Raw genomic sequence first — 16,422 nt, forward strand, 5'->3', positions numbered from 1 at the left:
CTGCTTTTGGTTTGTTCTGTGTCGTGTTTGTGTCTCCTCTCAATTGCTCTGTTTATTGCAGTTCTGAGTCTTGCTGGGTCAGGTTTGGTTTTGGAATTTGATTGCATTTTTATGGTATTGCTGTTTAGTGGTTTGTTGGATTGATTAAAAAATTATATATATATATCCTTTTTTTTTTTTAATTAAAAAAAATCAATTTAAAAAAAATTTTAATCGATACTTAATCGCACAACATAAACGATTCGATTAGTACTATTAGCACTATTCTCTGGAAAATCCAATCAAGATTGTAGCTGTTATAGGACACCAGCGCACCCGCAACCCCAAAGGGAATAGGTGGTAGAAAATGGGTGGATGGAATGATGGATATGTATATATATATATATATATATATATATATATATATATATATATATATATATATATATATATATATATATATATATATATATATATATATATATATATATATATATATATATATATATATATATATATATATATATATATATATATATATTATATATATATATATATATATATATATATGTATGTATATATATATGTATGTATATATATATATATATATATATATGTATGTGTATATATATATATATATATATATATATATATATATATATATATATATATATATTACAACATTTTTTATTTGACAAAAATGAAGCCAAAGCAGAAGCAGACATCAAAACACATTAATTTAATTGGTTGTATTCAGCAGCAATAAAATTATATTGCTGAATAGAAATTATGGTAAACGGCTTGTACTTGTATAGCGCTTTTCTACCCCTTTTTAAGGAGCCCAAAGCTTTTTGACAGTATTTCCACATTCGCCCATTCACACAAACATTCACACACTGATGGCGGGAGCTGCCATGCAAGGCGCTCACCAGGACTCATCAGGAGCAAGGGTGAAGTGTCTTGCCCAAGGACACAACGGACGTGACTAGGATGGTAGAAGATGGGGATTGAACCAGTAACGATCAGATTGCTGGCACAGCCACTCTACCAACTTCGCCACGCCGTCCCTAATATTACGTCTAATATTTTGTATTATGACAGTCCAAATATGTTCACACACACACACACACACACACGCACGCACGCATACACACACACACACGAAGGACAAAGGATTCTCTCTGCAATGTCTGTCTTTCTAGTGCGATCAACTCCTTTCTTACAGACGTGTGCTTAACTGTGTCAGTTTGCAAATACGATTAAGAGGTACTAAATATGGATGCGAAATTGCGCCCACAGAATACTTTTAGTCTTAATAGAACACACTGCGCGTACTGAATGATTATGCAATATTTCTGTCTTCCCTTTCCAGTATTGTATGATCTGATGATCAGCATATATTGTGCATATTTATGAAGACAGACACGCTTAACGGATTGCATTCCTTATTCTGCTCATTTAAGGGACAATCCTCTGTGCACAAGTTGAGTAGATCAGCTCTGCATGTGCTATGAAGTTTACACAGGTTTTAGTCCATACACGCAAACCTTTAGGCCCCTTACTGTCCACCGAGTCAATACAAACATTATTGTCTCCAACACTAGTGAACGTTAATAACCGTCCAGCATGGTGGGGTGGGGGTGGGGCTGCATTAATGTGCTGCATGTCGGCGCTGAGGAGAAAACCATAAGTACATCCAAGAATATTATCTACTGTACTGCACTGAGGAAATATCATAATCTGAGGCGTGTACTCACTTTTGTGATGTACTGTAACTAGCATACTAATATTTACGGCACAGTATAATAATGTCCATCATTCTATTTGTACTTCACACAATATAAGCTGCCTTACAATTGGTATTAATACATTTATTATAATAAACAAAGTCAATCCTGTCCTATATAAATGAATACATTCATTATAAAATACTTTAATACATCCATTATAATAGATATTAATACATCCATTATAATAAATAAAGGCTATCATATCCAATCCTATCCTGTATATTAATACATGCATTGTAATTGACTTTAATACATCCATTATAATAAATAAAGTCCATCATATCTAATGTATGAATACATCAATTATAATAGATATTAATACAATCATTATAATATGCTGTATATCAATAGATTATTTATAATTTATGTTAATAGATCCATTATAATAGATATTGATACATTTGTTATAATAATATTAATGCATGTGTTATTATATATATGAATAAATATGTTATAAAATATATTAACACATTTATTGTAATGGGTTAATGTTGCCATTCAGTGCCGTTTTGTGTAGAAACTTTCCTGCATGTTCTCCTCGTGATAAACTGATTTCATGCTTAACTTTGTACTTTAACATATAATATACTGTATGTTAATAGTTCCATTATAATAGATATTAATATAGCCGTTAAAATAGATATTAATATAGCCATCCATCCATTTTCTACCGCTTGTCCCTTTGGGGGTCGCGGGGTTTGCTGGAGCCTATCTCAGCTCCATTCAGGGGGAAGGCGGTGTACACCGTGGACAAGTCGCCACCTCATCACAGGGCCAACACAGATAGACAGACAACATTCACACTCACAGTCTCACACTGAAGCCAATTTAGTTTTGCCAATCAACCTATCCCCAGGTGCATGTCTTTGGAAGTGGGAGGAAGCCGGAATACCCGGAGGGAACCGACGCATTCACGGGGAGAACATGCAAACTCCACACAGAAAGATCCCGAGCCTGGATTTGAACCCAGGACTGCAGGAACTTCGTATTTCTTTTCCAAAATTAGAATATCTTGTAAAAGTCCATTCAATTGAGCAATTCTACTTCAAATGTTAGACACATAAAATTATTGACTTCTTATAAAACATATTATTGTAGTAGATCCGTCACATGGATTGGCAGACCGGGGTGGTGGTTCATCTCTTTAAGAAGGGGAACTGGAGGGTTTGTTCCAACTATCGTGGGATCACACTCATCAGCCTCCCCGGTAAGGTTTATTCAGGTGTACTGGAGAGGAGGCTACGCCGGATAGTCGAACGTCGGATTCAGGAGCAACAGTGTGGTTTTCGTCCTAGTCGTGGAACTGTGGACCAGCTCTATACTCTCGGCAGGGTCCTTGAGGGTGCATGGGAGTTTGCCCAAACAGTCTACATGTGCTTTGTGGACTTGGAGAAGGCATTCGACCGTGTCCCTTAGGAAGTCCTGTGGGGAGTGCTCAGAGACTATGGTGTATCGGACTGGCTGATTGTGGCGATTCGCTCCCTGTACAATCAGTGTCAGAGCTTGGTCCGCATTGCCGGCACAAAGTCGGACACGTTTCCAGTGATTCTGTTTATAACGTTTATGGACAGAATTTCTGGGCGCAGTAAAGGCGTTGAGGGGTTCCGGTTTGGTGGCCGCAGGATTAGGTCTCTGCTTTTTGTAGATGATGTGGTCATAATGGCTTTATCTGGCCAGGATCTTCAGCTCTCACTGGATCGGTTCGCAGGCGAGTGTGAAGCGACCTGGAGGAGAATCAACACCTCCAAGTCCGAATCCATGGTTCTCGCCCGGGAAAGTGTGGAGTGCCAACCCCGGGTTGGGGAGGAGACCCTGCTTCAAGTGGAAGAGTTCAAGTACCTAGGATTCTTGTTCACAAGTGAGGGAAGAGTGGATCCTGACATCGACAGGCGGATCGGTGCGGCGTCTTCAGTAATGCAGACGCTATATCGATCCGTTGGGGTGAAGAAGGAGCTGAGCAGGAAGGCAAAGCTCTCAATTTACCGGTTGATCTACGTTCCCATCCTCACCTATGGTCATGAGCTTTGGGTTATGACCGAAAGGACAAGATCACGGGTACAAGTGGCCGAAATGAGTTTCCTCCGCAGGGGGCGGAGTTCTCCCATAGAGATAGGGTGAGAAGCTCTGTCATCCGGGAGGAGCTCAAAGTAAAGCCGCTGCTCCTCCACATCGAGAGGAGCCAGATGAGGTGGTTCGGGCATCTGGTCAGGATGCCACCCGAAAGCCTCCTTAAGAAGGTGTTTAGAGCACGTACAACCGATAGGAGGCCACGGGGAAGACCCAGGATACGTTGGGAAGACTATGTCTCCCGGCTGGCCTGGGAACGCCTTGGGATCCCCCTGGAAGAGCTGAACGAAGTGGCTGTAGAGAGGGAAGTCTGGGCTTCCCTGCTTAGGCTGCTGCCCCTGCGACCCGACCTCGTATAAGCGGAAGAAGATGGATGGATGGATGGATGGATGGATGGAATAGATGTGTTACAATATATATTAATACATTTATTTAAATTAATATTAATAATAGTAAAGGAGCTTACAACCTGTTTTGAAAAGGTGTTACTAATATTTATATACCAATAAATACATTGCAAATATGTATTTGAATCAAGAATCTAAATACAGTCCATCTTGTCAATAGCGACCACATGCATGACTCATAAAGTCATTATTGTGAGTCCAGGAATAGTTTTTTTTTACTCCATCTGACAACATTAATATATGAACATGTGTTACAATTGTGTTAATGGTTAAGTCTGACTTGTTGTGATTAGTTCATTGCTTACTCTTTTCAGGATCAACTTGCTACAGTACGATTCGTTTTCTTGTTATGAATATTTAGGTTGAATATTTGCATGAATAACAGTAATGAACGATGACACTCACTTGGAGTTTATGTAAACCTACGACAGATGTTGTCATACAAAGCGGGCATTATGTATGCATACACGTCATATTATTAAATTTTCATATCATTATCATACTATCATGGAGCACTCGCCCTCCTTTGTTGTCAAACTTTCAACCAATCAGTAAGCAGCAGCTCTCTACTCTTACCGGATCATCACCATCACGAGCGTCTCATCCCTTGTGTTTAATTAAACCAACACTTCCTGTCATATGCATATTAATGTGTGAGTTCATCATGACTCCACCCACCACAAAGCCAGACTCAAAATGGCTGTTAACCTGCATAAGTTGGCCACCTGTCTATAGTGGACACTTTTATGGAAATTAGCTTCTAGTGTGAATAATGCTATTGCTATTGTCCATAAACTAATAATAAAAATAAACAGTGATCACTGTCGACAACTTTAATATTAAATCTGAATAAAACCATCAAGATGTAATTGAGGTGACTTTTGGCTTTTAGTTAATAGGTTTCAATTAAATAGAACATTTGTATGTGTAAGAACTGCAGCTGCTGTACTTACACTTTCAGAAAAGTATTTGGACGTTTGACAGAACTGTGAAGAAAATCATCCTATTTGTTTAACAAACTAATATTTGGGTGACACTTTAGTATGCATGGGGAACATATTCTAAGTAAAAATACTTAAATTAGATGAATTCGGACACTAAGGGAACATATTTTAAGTAACAAAAACGTAATTTAGAGTTATTTGGTTAGGGTTGGGGTTGGGTTAGGGTTAGGCAGACCAAAATCTGACTCAGGGAACCGGGCGCCCCTGCCATGCATAGTCAGTCCCCTGATATGTCTGCCAACAAGGTGACTTTCATGGCTAATTGGACTTGGGTCGCAAGCTCAGGTCTGATCATCCTGTGGCTGGCTGCCTCTGGAGAGGGTGTATAGTGTTAAAGGCCGAAACACACAGTGACCCAGAGGAACACTACTGATGATGCGCACCCGTAAATTATTTTATCCTTCAGGTCTTCCATTCACATTCACTGTTCACCTACAAGGCCACCAAGTGTATGTGCTCGCAAAGGATGCAAACACCTCATTCTGTTTTTAATTTGTTTTAGGAGTCTTTTTACGTGTTTTTAGGAGTCTTTTTATGTGTTTTAGGAGTCTTTTTATGTGTTTTAGGAGTCTTATTATGTGTTTTAGGAGTCTTGTTATGTGTTTTAGGAATAATTTAGCTTTTAGATGTCACTGTGCATCTCTTCAGAGTCATTTTATGTGTTTCAGAGTCATTTTTTATGTTTTAGAAGTTGGTTGTTCTGTTTTTAAATGTTTTACTAGTCATTTTAATCTGTTAAGTCATTTTACGCATTTGTGTTTCGCACAAGAGGTAGAACATCTCACTCTGTGTTTTCTGGAATTTGACAGAACTGTGAAGAAAATCATCGTCTTTGTTTAACAAATTAATATTTGGGTAACACTTTAGTATGGGGGAACATATTCTAAGTAAAAATACTTAATTTGGATTTATTTGGACACTAAGGGAACATATTCTAATTAACAAAAACATAATTTAGAGCAGGGGTCACCAATGCGGCGCATGCGGGCACCAGCAAGGACCAATTTTTTTTTTTTTTTTTTTTTTTAAATGAATTTATTAATCATTCCAACAAAACAATGCACAGCAATACCATAACAATGTAATCCAATTCCAAAACCAAACCAAACCCAGCAACATTCAGAATAGCAATAAACAGAGCAATTGAGGACACACAAACATGACACGGTACAATCTAAAAGTAGTGAAACAAAAATTAATATTATCAATATTAGTAAACATTTCAAAATAGCAGTGATTAAAAATCCCTCATTGATATTATCATTAAAAACATTTACACAAAAAATAAAAAAATTAACAATAGTGTCATAGTGGCTTACACTTGCATCGCATCTCGTAAGCTTGACAACACACTGTGTCCAATATTTTACACAAAGATATAATAAGTCATATTTTGGTTCATTTAATGGTTCACTTTGGTTCATTTAATTAAATGTTTTTTCATGTTTTCTCCTCTTTTAAACCGTTCAATTAAGTGGTTTTTTTCATTATTCATTCTCTACAAAAAACCTTCCGTAAAAGGAAAAAAAATGTACGACGGAATGACAGACAGAAATACCCATTTTTTTATATATATATAAATTTATATATTTAGCTATTCCTGTTTAAATCACACTTACATGTAACTTACAAATAACTATATGTACAGTATATATATATATATATATATATATTTATATATATATATATATATATATATATATATATATATATATATATATATATATATATATATATATATATATATATATATAAATGTATATATATATACAGTATATATATATAAAAACTTAAAATGTAAAGTGTAAAACTGGTAGCCCTTCGCATCAATCAGTACCCAAGAAGTAGCTCTTGGTTTCAAAAAGGTTGGTGACCCCTGATTTAGAGTTATTTGGTTAGGGTTAGATGGTAAGCGTTAGGTTGTATAACAAGGCCATGCAGAATAAGGCATTAATAAGTACTTAATAATGACTAATTAGGAGCCAACATGTTACTAATTTGCATGTTAATAAGCAACTAATTAATGGTGAATATGCTCCCCATACTAAAGTGTTACCAATATTGGTTATATTTAGTTTGAAGTGAGCAGCCTGCAGACGCGTCTCTAGGCCTTTATTTGCTGCCTTCCCTTTTGACCTCACAAGTGAAAAGCATGTTGAAAAATATTCCCATATCCATCCATCCATCCATCCATTTTCTACCGCTTATTTCCTTTCTCAGCTACAATCGGGCGGAAGGCGGTGTACACCCTGGACAAGTCGCCACCTCAGCACAGATTGACAGACAATATGTTTGTTTTTAAAAACATCACATCTTAAAAATTACTGAAGACGCCGCACCGATCCGCCTGTCGATCTCACGATCCACTCTTCCCTCACTCGTGAACAAGACTCCTAGGTACTTGAACTCCTCCACTTGGGGCAGTGTCTTCTCCCCAACCCGGAGATGGCATTCCACCCTTTTCCGGGCGAGAACCATGGAGGTACTGATTCTCATTCCGGTCGCTTCACACTCGGCTGCAAACCGATCCAGTAAGAGCTGAAGATCCCGGTCAGATGAAGCCATCAGGACCACATCATCTGCAAAAAGCAGAGACCTAATCTGTCTTCAGTAATGCGGACTTTGTACCGATCCGTTGTGATGAAGAAGGAGCTGAGCCGGAAGGCAAAGCTCTCAATTTACCGGTCGATCTACGTTCCCATCCTCACCTATGGTCATGAGCTTTGGGTCATGACCGAAAGGATAAGATCACGGGTACAAGCGGCCGAAAAGAGTTTCCTCCGCCGGGTGGCGGGGCTCTCCCTTAGAGATAGGGTGAGAAGCTCTCCCATCCGGGAGGAACTCAAAGTAAAGCCGCTGCTCCTTCACATCGAGAGGAGCCAGATGAGGTGGTTCGGGCATCTGGTCAGGATGCCACCCGAACGCCTCCCTAGGGAGGTGTTTAGGGCACGTCCAACCGGTAGGAGGCCACGGGGAAGACCCAGGACACGTTGGGAAGACTATGTCTCCCGGCTGGCCTGGGAACGCCTCGGGATCCCCGGGAAGAGCTAGACGAAGTGGCTGGGGAAAGGGAAGTCTGGGTTCCCTGCTTAGGTTGTTGCCCCCGCGACCCGACCTCGGATAAGCGGAAGAAGATCTTAAAAATTTCAGTACAAAAAAAAAAAAAAATTAAAAATTCCTTAACATCCATCCATCCATTTTCTACCGCTTATTCCCTTTTTGGGGTCGCGGGGGGCGTTGGCGCCTATCTCAGCTACAATCGGGCGGAAGGCGGGGTACACCCTGGACAAGTCGCCACCTCATCACAGATAGGCAGATGTTTGTTTAAAAAAAAAAATCACATCTTAAAAATTTCACTCCACATCCATTATGGTGTGCAAGTGCAAAAAATAAAAATAAAAATAAAAATTTCTTAACATATGTGTCTTTTTGTGCTGACAGGCACGGTGGTGGGAACAAAAAGGGACTATAGAATAAGAGCTAAAGTAGGACAAACAGTAAGAAGAAAACACACGTTCAATAGAAGGGATGGGGCAGCTTGAAACCTCCTTTGTGTTTCACGTTATTACTGCCAAGATAGTGTTTCTTATCAAACTCTATTTACAGAAATCTGCTTTTAAATACAATAATCATGTATGTGCAGTGGCATGGGAGGAATAGCGTGCAGGAGAGAAAAAAAAGCAAATGAATTGTGGGTGTATTGCACCACTCAAAAATGTGGCACGCAAAGCAAGCCTGCATCTTTTTTTAAAATCTTCATGCATGACGTCAAATAATAACGGGGGATAATCAACGTACCGAAATGGCGATCTGTGCCCGGGATTTGCGCTCCTCGCCTCCGGGATATGCGGCTGCTGGCCGGGCTTGCATGTGCGCAGCGCAGCTTGCGCTCCTCCTGACGTCAAGACCAGCTCGCGTCTCCTGTGGACGTAAAGTGCAGCATGAAATCACTTTATCACGAGGGGAACAAGCAGGAATGTTTCTGCACGAAAAACCGCAGCTGAACGGCAACACTTAAACAGCAACAAACCGCAGGATTGGACATGAGGAGCGGTCCATTTCAAAACAAAGGGCTGTGGAAAAAAATAAGAAGCAGGACTTTTAATGATGGAAGTGTGTTTACTTAGCGTACAATTGCAATACCATTTATCTTTTTCGTGTGCTGGGTCACTAAAGACTCGAACAAAATGGGACCCATTACCGCCCTGCTTGACACTTAGGGTTGGAATTGGGGGTTTAATTACCAAAAATGATTCCCGGGCGCGGCCACCGCTGCTGCTCCCCGCTCTCCTCACCTCTAAGGAGGTGATCAAGGGTGATGGGTCAAATGCAGAGAATAATTCAGCCACACCTAGTGTGTGTGTGACAATCATGGGTACTTTAAGTTTTTAACTTTAGGGTTAGGGCAGTGGTTCTTAACCTTGTTGGAGGTACTGAACCCCACCAGTTTCATATGCGCATCCACCAAACCCTTCTTTAGTGAAAAATAAAATGTTTTTCAAATTCAAGACAAAGTTATATGATCTTTTACTGGTGCACAACCATGCATGAAAATCACCTTGTTCAAAGAACAAAACCAAAACAGTGCATGAATTCGTAACAAATTACACACTTGCAAATCAGTTTGGGTTCTGCTGTTGCCGTATCCCTAATATGCCGACAGGGGGAGGTTTTTATGTACACGATGAGTCGGATGTGGCTTGAGTGGAGGCTCCACCGAACCCTTGAGGCCGACTCACCGAACCGCTAGGGTTCGATCGAACCCTGGTTAAGAACCACTGGGTTAGGGTCAGGGTTAGGGCTATTGTAGTTGTGTGTTTTGTTACGTAAGAACAGACCTATTCATTAAGTGGTATTAAAGTGGGGCAGCACGGAGGAAGAGCGGTTAGTGCATCTGCCTCACAATACGAAGGTCCTGAGCAGTCCTGAGCAGTCCTGAGTTCAATCGGGATCTTTCTGTGTGGAGTTTGCATGTTCTCCCTGTGACTGCGTGGGTTCCCTGGGTACTCGAGCTTCCTCCCACCTCCAGAGACATGCACCCGGGGATAGGTTGATCCGCAACACTAAATTGGCCCTAGTGTGTGAATGCGAGTGTGAATGTTGTCTGTCTATATGTGTTGGCCCTGCGATGAGGTGGCGACTTGTCCAGAGTGTAGACCGCCTGCCACCCGAATGCAGCTGAGATAGGCTCCAGCGACCCCAAAAGGGACAAGCGGTAGAAAATGGGTGGATGGTATTGAAGTGAGAATCATATACAGCAACTTCCTTACTTAGTACTAATAAGCAATCATTTCTGAGGTTTTTGAGGGAATACTTAATAGCTTACTGGTTGAATAATAAGGCCATGCAGAATAAGGCATTAATAAGTACTTAATAATGACTAATTAAGAGCCAATATGTTACTAATTTGCATGTTAATAAGCAACTAATTAATGGTGAATATTTTTCCCATACTAAAGTGTTACCATATTTTACATTCTATTTAGTTACTTTATTGAGTTTACAACCCCCTGGTGCTGTTTTGTAGTGTTTTTGCACTATTTATGTACTTGTTTTGATTATTAATATTTATTCATTGTATGTAAATGTTGCATATTATAAATAAAGGTTTATATACTAAAAACAATGGTTAAAAAAGTAGAATATTTCTCCAAGGTTTCTTCCATTTTAGAACCTGGTTGCTGTTGCAGTGCTACTCCCAAAATGTAGGAAGCAGCACTGCTCATTCGGCGTTTTCTAAAAGACCCAAAACGAGCTCGACTAACTTCCGGTTAGGAGTTTTCAAACACAAGCTAACCCACCGCTAGTCTTCTCAGGGAATTACTGCTCTCTTTGCTGATTTTGTGGTAATGTTGGATTTTTATAACTCATTTTGGACTATTTAGATTAATGTGGGTACCAAAAACACGTTTCGGTGACTTATTTGTTGTGAAGAGACATATTAGCGGGGCAGAAACATGCTAACTGTGCTTTGTTTGATACATTCATGTGATGCTAATATGCTAACTTCCCCAGCCTTTTAACATATTTTATTCAATTCACATTAAAATACACGAGAACGAATTTTACTAAACAAGCATGTTCGTTGCATGTTCGGGGTGGCATGGCTCGGTTAGTAGAGTGGCCGTGCCTGCGACTTGAGGGTTCCAGGTTTGAGCCCCGCTTCCGCCATCCGATTCACTGCCGTTGTGTCCTTGGGCAAGACACTTCACCCACCTGCTCCTATTGATTGTTTGAAACTTTCATTAGTAGATTGCACAGTACAGTACATATTCCATACAATTGACCACTAAATGGTAACACCCGAATACGTTGCTCAACTTGTTTAAGTTGGGGTCCACGTTAATCAATTCATGGTACAAATATATGCTATCAGCATAATACAGTCATCACACAAGTCAATCAGCACTTCAGTCATTAACAATAATATCATCTGAGAACATTCTTTCTTCTTTCTTTCTTTTCTTGGTTTATTTCGAACATGAATATTAACAACACAGTACAATACAATATTACCTCACATTTCATCATACCCGAAAAAGAGTAGGAAGAAGAAAAGCTTATTTAATCCTACCCCTTTCCCACTTCAGAGCGCCCACAAACACATACATACATATACTGACCCTCTTTACAGCAAAATATCAAAATGACATCCGTGAATAAGCAATACAACACTTCTGTAACATGCAATTAACTAATACGGTCATTACCAACATACTGAGATGAAGAATATCGTATTTTCAATAAGGTCGAAAGTGTTTCTAATAATTCTTCTTCTTTATACTTTGTAAGCACTATTAATTTGAACAGCCTCTTAAACTGGATCATATCAGTACAATATTTAACTTCTTTACTTAATCCATTCCATAATTTAATTCCACGTACTGATATGCTAAAGGTTTTAAGTGTTGTACGTAGGGCTGGGCGATATTGCCTTTTTTTAATATTGCGATAATTTTAGGCCATATCGCGACATACAATATATATTACGATATTTTGCCTTGGCCTTGAATGAACACTTGATGCATATAATCACTATATGTGTATACATTAAAACACTCTTCTTCATACTGCATTAATATATGCTACTTTTAAACTTTCATGCAAAGAGGGAAATCAGAACTAAGTCAATTGACCAAAAGTGTATTTATTAAAGTTATTAAGCAATGGCACAAACATTCAAGTCATTTCCAAAACATAAATTGCAAGATTGTCAGAGACATTTCAAGTGTCAAATAAAAATGAGCTGCATAATAGGAAATCAAATAGTATTCGTCCTTCATTATGTGGTATGTTACTACGGTTATGAAATTTTCTTCATTCTCTAGCGAATGACTTTTCAAATGATGCTACATATTAGCTGTAATGCAACGCTTTTTCCCCACACTTGCCAAATTACGGTAGTCTGTTCGACATATTCCCACTTGAAGCCAAACCACCGCCAGACGATGGAAACCCTGCTGTTTTTATTGGGAATGAAGTCCTCCTTCATTTGTTACCAGATCTGCACCATCTTTCTCATGTACGGCTACGTTAGTAGCTAAAGTTAGCCACACCGCTAGCTCTCTGCTGGGCGAGGGCGTGTATGTGACGTATGACGGGACAGTTTGTGACGTATGTAAGAATGTGCGCCTGCTTGTCTGTAAGAAGGAGACACACGAAAGAGTGAGGAGAGCCTGAAGTGTACACCCGCAGCTAAAAGTCCTGCGTGAGAACGTATACTCGAATATTAGGATATAGTAATTTTCTATATCGCACAGAGACAAACCTGCGATATATCGTGTATATCGATATATCGCCCAGCCCTAGTTGTATTTGCATACAAATGTTTTAAATTATATTTTCCTCTAAGGTTATATTTCTCCTCTTTAGTTGAGAAGAAATGTTGTACATTCTTTGGTAGCAGGTTATAATTTACTTTGTACATCAAACAACAATTGACATTGAAACAGTGTAGGTCTGACTTAGTAGGATATGTACAGCAAGCAGTGAACATAGTGAGCTCAGAAAGCACAAGAACAAGTATGGTGCTATCCACGCTGGTTTAAATGTGACTTAGATAATGGGTTTCACTATGTAAAGCGCTTTGAGTCACTAGAGAAAAGCGCTATATAAATATAATCCACGTAACTTCAAAATAAAGTTGACATTGTTTCTTTATTTTTTAGCCTGTCGTCAAAGCGGGGAGCTATGTTAGCGAAGAGGACCAGAGCCACTTCCCCGTCAAGCAGTGTCAGCGGAGGAGGAGACCTTGATGACGCCGCTACTCCTGGAAGTGGTCGTAAAAGAAGAAGGATCGCCAGTGTTCCTCCTGTAGATACGGTGTGTCTTGGAGTATGGCATTTATTTCCCTCTGTGTTTTTCCCCCAAAGCTAACAAATGCGTGTCGTTTAGATTGCTGTTTGTCATGAGCTGTTCAACGCAGTCAGAGATCACAAGGATGATCAAGGAAGACATCTCAGTGAACTTTTTCTAAGGGTACCAAAAAGAAGGTATTGTAAACTCCTCAATTAATTTACTAGGTACTTAACCAAACATTTCAAATGCAAAATATATGCAACAGGGTCAATTATGTCATGTAAATGATGTATTTCATAATGTTTATTATTGTTATAATTACACACAATGTATAAATTACATGTAGATACCTGAAGATTGTTTGATGTTTTGTTAATGTGGAACCACTGTCTAGTTGTCCCTCCTACTGCAATATATACTGTGACACATGTCTTTTTAAATGCGTTGGACACGCCCTCCTACTGCCCTTTTGTTAGACTATGACAAACGGGAGAGGAGCTTGACAATTGGCAGAACATTTTTGACAATTGTATTCTCTGTATTAGTACAGTGCATCTGAACAGCAACACATGGTGTTCCATAAAATCCACACAACGCAGAGGAAAAGACCACCGGTTATACATATACAAGCAAATGATACAATTTAAAAGACCTTGGAAAAAAAATCCAATGGTACTTGAACCATTGCAAAAAGCCACATTTTAAAGGGGAATTGGAATTTTTTTTTTTTTTTAATGTTGCCTACAATTTACAATCCTTATGAGAGACAATAACACATATGTCTTCCTTGGGCGTCCTTGGGCAAGACACTTGACCTATCTTTCTCCAACTGCCGCTCACACTGGTGTATGAATGTGAATTAATGTTTGGTGGTCATCGGAGAGGTCGTCTGCATAAATTGGCAGCGACGTTTCCACCCAAGGGCAGCTGTGGCTAAAAATGTATCTTACCACTATCAATGTGTTTATTATTATTATGAAATGTATCTTACCACCACAAATGTGTTAAATATTATCATTATTATTATTATTATTAAATGTGGTCTACCACTATCAATCACTGTGAAGCGCTTTTGAATGTCTCCAAAAGCACTGTATAAAATCTTATCCATTATTATTTTTATTATTGATAAAGCTGGGGAAGTTTTTCATGTAACACTCTGAGATGTGTCTTGCCATCTAAAACCAATAGTCATTTATCTCTTATGGTGTCAGTCATATCTAAGCATTATTATTTTAGTACCGGTAAAATAAGTTTCTTGTTCACAATTGATTGTATATCATTGATTAATCAAAGCAAGTTATTAACATAATGTGTGACTTTCTGTATGCAAGTCTTTGCAAACTTCCTGACTTCAACATATTATTATCCAGAAACCTCCCTGATTACTATGAGGTGGTGTCCCAGCCCATAGACATTACCAAAATCCAGCATAGACTGAAGTCAGAAGACTATCAAGAAGTGGAACAGATCACAGCAGACTTCCAGCTCATGTTTAATAATGCCAAATTGTTTTACAAGGTAAGAAATAGGCTTTCTTCTCCTGGTAGCCATTAATACTTAATAATTTACTACTGATGTCTAAAATGACAAGATGCTTGAATAAATAGTAACTAAAAGGATAACACTCTGGCGTCATCTTTTTAATGTCTACAATCTAGAGAGACAGCGAGGAGTATCAAGCCGCCTGCAAGTTGTGGGGCGTCTATTTGCAGATCAGAAATGACTTTTTGCAGGCTGGAGATGGAGAAGATGATGATGAAGATGTAGACGACATGGATAATCCAGGAATGTCAACAGAAGATGAGGTCAGTTTATTGACATTGGTCTCTTTTTATGCTCATGTTAAATTTAAAACCAAGCATATATTTATTTTTTGGATATGCATGCCACATAGTGACAACCTTTATCATTCATTTTTTTTTTTGATGGGGTTCTATCAGAATTCCAGCAGCAGTGTGAAGGAAGTGTTGGCGCAGATCCTTGGGGCCGTAGTGTTATACTCTGATCCCTCAGGTCACGTGGTTAGCGAACTCTTCCAGAAACTGCCTTCCAAAGTGGTAAGTGTTTCCTGACACAAGGGGTGTCTTTTTCACTTCCCATTTGATACCGATATTGGAGCTTTGACTATAAATTGATACTCATTAAGCTGATATGATATCAGCAGGAATCATCCATCCATCCATCCATTTTTTGTTCATACTTGTACTATATTTAGTGTGGAATGTTATAGAAGGTTTGATTAAGTGAAATTAGTCAGAGAGCAATTGTAGGTACAAAAAACAATAACCTATTTATTATTAACTATCTGGAATGGACTTACGCTGCTAAATTGAAATGGAATAGTTTTTTGTGACACCTAATTCATTAAGGCAAACTCAGGACGCAGAAACTTGAAGGATGCGGACGCGTTTGTTGCTGGATACTTTCGAGTTAAGGATGTAACAATATGAACGTATCATCACCGTTGTTGTCACCAAAATTACCACGGTTATCGTTATTATTGAAGCATTGTTGAATGTGCTCAAAAAGTACTCACACACCTTCAACCAAGTTTATTGAAGAAAAATAAATACAATCTATAAATAGCCACACAATATACTCTCTTTGAAAAATGTGTTGTATAATAGTATTGTTTTGGCCACTTATGAGCCATATTTTTATCCGTCCATCCATTTTCTACTGCTTGTCGCTTTCGGGGTAGCGGGGGGTCGCTGGGGCCTATCTCAGCTGCATTCGGGCGGTAGGTGGAATATTTTTATACAAAACTCAATACCAGTGAAGTTGGCACATTGTGTAAATTGTAAATAAAAACAGAATACAATGATTAGCAAATCATTTTCAACCTACCGTATTTCCTTGAATTGCCGCTCGGGC

The 16,422-nt window shown here is 38.9% G+C and overlaps 1 protein-coding gene and 1 pseudogene across 1 annotated transcript in view; one reads left to right on the plus strand and one right to left on the minus strand.

Annotated features, from left to right (window-relative positions):
• Positions 1 to 9,242, minus strand: part of camk1a (calcium/calmodulin-dependent protein kinase Ia) — a 50,537-nt gene extending 41,295 nt beyond the window's left edge. Inside the window, exon 1 of the mRNA XM_061875208.1 lies at positions 9,046 to 9,242. The gene's annotated coding sequence lies outside the window, so the exon portion shown is untranslated. The remainder of the gene's footprint in view (positions 1 to 9,045) is intronic.
• A 1,723-nt stretch (positions 9,243 to 10,965) lies between these two features.
• LOC133535396 (protein polybromo-1-like) overlaps positions 10,966 to 16,422 on the plus strand; it is a 28,042-nt pseudogene continuing 22,585 nt past the window's right edge.

The sequence above is a fragment of the Nerophis ophidion genome, linkage group LG16 (assembly GCF_033978795.1).
Source record: "Nerophis ophidion isolate RoL-2023_Sa linkage group LG16, RoL_Noph_v1.0, whole genome shotgun sequence".
NCBI classification, from domain to species: domain Eukaryota; kingdom Metazoa; phylum Chordata; class Actinopteri; order Syngnathiformes; family Syngnathidae; genus Nerophis; species Nerophis ophidion.